General features: G+C 48.3%; 1 pseudogene; it reads right to left on the bottom strand.

The window, feature by feature from the left end:
* Nucleotides 1-2,363: 2,363 nt before the first annotated feature.
* On the bottom strand, nucleotides 2,364-3,303 carry LOC144762268 (uncharacterized; annotated as a pseudogene).
* Between the last annotated feature and the right edge of the window lie 296 nt (nucleotides 3,304-3,599).

The raw sequence follows: 3,599 nt of genomic DNA, 5'->3' as shown, positions 1-3,599 counted from the left end.
GGGGTTTGAGGTTCGTTATGTACCCTCGTGACTTAATACGACGTTCATGCCACGCTATGTCCTGTACCCCTAACCTTCGCAATTCCTTGAACTCCTCCCTAAGTTCCGCTGCGTCGGTGACAACCTGGTGTACCGTGTAAATGTAATCCCATTTGGTGGCGTTTACAAGCAGCACTACCTTTTGGGCTGAAAGGACCCTAATCTGCCCTAGTATTCGGCAGAGGTACAAGTGCAGGAGGCACTTGGCTATGTGTGGTGGGACTTCCTTGGGAAAAATCAGTCTGTCAGTACCTACTGCATGGGGAATGTAGGAGCATACATAGCAAGACTCATTTGTTACTCTTTTCCCTACTGCTGTCATGTCCCTGTACCAGGAGTTGTCTACTAGAGAGGAGTGGACTGAATGGTCCCTTACTACTTGGGGCAGGCTGAGCATGGGCCCTAGACCTTCCTGTATTTGCACAAGATGTTGGAATGTTTTATGCCCTGCCTTCTGGTTATTAGCATTCTTGCGGGGGACAAGAGGTTTTGTTCTGTATGGGGCGATAGCAAATCGGCGTGTTCTATGGTGACGGGAAAGGCGTTGGCGGGACGCTAGTTCTGTGGCGTTGGTAGCTATCTTCCAGGGGCTAGTCCCTTCCTCTGGGGTACTGGGTGAGAGTTCAAGGTGTACACTAACGGACATGTTGTTAGCAGTGCTATTTTCTGGGAGTTCAGGACCTAGTGTGTGTTGTGTTGTTGTCTGCTGTTTGAGTGTGACCGCTGGTACAGTTGCTGAAACAGTGGATGGTGAGGTGTTTCTATTGCCTATCTCATTAACGCTCTTTACAGCAAAAAAATAGACGCACCAATTAAAAGTTATTAGTGCCACTCCAACAATGATACAAAGCATAAATGTGACAAGAGTACATAACTTCGCATTGTAACTGCTGTATTCCTGGGTCAGCACGGGCGTGTCTTCTTCTTCTTCCTCTTCTTCTTCTTCTTCGGCAGTGGACGGGAAACCGCTGTCCTCATTCAGGGGGACCATGGGCATTTCTCTTTCCTCTCTTAGTTCATTGTTTATTGTTGCGGAGGCACAGGAGCGAGCCGAACGTCTCGCCGATGTATCCATGCTCTTCGTTAAGCTATCCGGACGGCAGTTGGAGATGAATCAGTCACTGAAAAGGGGCCGTCAAATTTGGGGTCTTTCCACTTCCTGACGTGTCTCCGGATAAAGATCAGAGTTCCAGGACGGATAGGTGGGAGCTCAGGATCGATGGGGCCCTTCTCCTTCCTTCTGGATACCTGGACAGAGAGGAACTGCGCAGCGCGTGTTAGTGTGCACAAGAAGTCATAAAGCTCAGCTTTAACAATCTCAGAGGATGACTCGCTATCAGTTTTGGGCCTGCTGGGAGGGACTGCTACATTTATGGATCGTCCGGTGACAAGTTGGTGGGGTGTGAGGTGGTGATCCGAGCTTGGGGAATTTCTTAATGAGAAGAGGGCCAGTGGGAGACAGTAGAGCCACTTTTTGCCGATGGTGGCGCTAATTTTGCTTATTTTGTTTTTGAGCAGGCCATTGAGGCGCTCACAGATGCCATTACTTTGGGGGTGGTAAGCGGATGTCAGCTTGTGTCTTATGCCTAGCATTGTGGTGAGAGAGGAGAAGATGGCGTTTGAAAAATGGCTCCCGTTGTCAGTCCTGATGGCGGAAGGAATTCCAAAGCGGGAAATGACGTCACGGAGCAGGAATGTGGCTGCTGCTTTGGCATCGCAGTGGACGCATGGTCCAGCTTCGATCCACCGTGAGAAGGGGCATACTATCACAATGAGATATCGGTAATTTTGGCACCTATCAATCATGTCGACATAGTCAAGGTGGAGTTCTTTGAATGGGCCAGAAGGTTTAGGAATAGTGGAGGCAACAGTTTTGAGAGTTGGGTTTGGGGAATACTGTTGGCAAATGATGCATTTATTAACAAAGAGCTGTATCAGTTCATAAGCATTGGGAATGAACCAGTCTGCTTGTAATGTAGTGGACATGTTATCTCGGGAGACATGTGCTGGAAGGTGAAGTTGATCTAATGCTACCTGCAGTAAGGCTTGTGGCATGACAGGTTTTCCGGACATGGTCTGCCTGTAAATAAAATCAGCAGGGTCCTGCTGTACTCCCCTCTTTTTCCATAGCTCTTTCTCTTGTGGTGGTGCACTTTCTTGTATCTCTCTGAGATGCAATTGGGCAATGAAATCGTATTGTTGTGTGTCATCGAGTGGGCAGGAAGCATTTGGACAAATAGGGGTGGTGTTTGTGTCGTTGTTGTTCTCTGTGTGTGGTGTTAAGGGTATACTGTCTTCATTTGTCTTTGTCAGTTCTGTTGGTGTTATAGCTTGGGCCAGTAAAATTGGGGTGTTGTGCGGGTCATGCTCAGTGAAAGGTAGGGGGGGTCTGGCTGCAGCTTTGGCTGCCCAGTCTGCCAGAGCGTTGCCTCTGGACACAAAGTCTTGTCCATTCGTGTGGGCAGCACATTTGACAACGGCTACCTCTGTTGGAAGTGTCAGGGCTTCTATTAGTTCTTCCAACAATAGTTTGTGACATACCGGTGTTCCATCTGATTTGAGGAATCCGCGCCTTTTCCAGCGCAAGATGCTCGAGTGTGTTGTTGTTGTGACATATGCAGAGTCTGAGTATACAGTGATGCGGTCACCAGCCCCGTTGTTTAAAGCGGCAATTAGTGCCACTAGTTCAGCGGCTTGGGCGGAGTAGTGCGATGGTAATGTAATTTGTTGTACAATGTCTAGGGAGTCAGAGGACTCATGCTGCTGAGCCCTAACCACTGCGGCTCCTGTGTATCTGATCCCTGTTTCTTGGTCTATTGTGGAGGACCCATCTACAAAATATACAGTGCTGTCTGGCAGGGGGTCCTCTTTTGCTGCTCCTGATTCATCGGGACAATATGTGGCACAGTCATGGGTGTCATCATCGGATGCGGCAATGGGATGGGCAAAGAATGTGGCTGGGTTGACTGTGTGACATTTAACAACCTTCAGGGTGGGTAATGACAGTATGACTTCATAACCTGACACTCTTTGTGTTGTCAATGTTGTTTTAGCTTTCTGAATTATGGCAAAGACAGCGTGCTCAGTGTACAGTGTCAACGGGGATCCCATGACAATGGGTGTGCTTTTATCCACTGCAAAGGCTGCCGCAGCAAGAGCTTGCTCGCAGGGGTAATGACCTTTCATGACTGAATCTAGCATTCCGCTGAAGTAAGCAAGGGGCTTGTGGCCCATTGGGTATTTCTGAGTGAGGACGGCAGTCATGACCTGGCCATTGCAGTGGGTAAACAGGTAGAATTCTTTTGTGTAGTCAGGTGTGCCTAACACTGGTGCGTTTGTTATTTCATCTTTGAGTTGTTTAAAGGATGCTGTCATTTCAGGTGTCCAGTCTATTTTGTTGCGTCTGTCTTTGGCTTCTTTAACTGCTTTCAACAGAGGGGCAGTTATTGTGGAAAAATCAAAGACCCACTGGCGGACATAGTTCACTAATCCTAGGAACTTTTGCATGTCCTTGACAGTTTGGGGCTCTGATGTCCCTTTGATGGCTTCAACTCTGTCTG

The sequence above is a fragment of the Lissotriton helveticus genome, chromosome 6, assembly GCF_964261635.1.
Source record: "Lissotriton helveticus chromosome 6, aLisHel1.1, whole genome shotgun sequence".
Classification (NCBI taxonomy): domain Eukaryota; kingdom Metazoa; phylum Chordata; class Amphibia; order Caudata; family Salamandridae; genus Lissotriton; species Lissotriton helveticus.
Note: the sequence above shows the minus strand (reverse complement) of the source record. Positions and strands in the feature narration are given on the sequence as shown.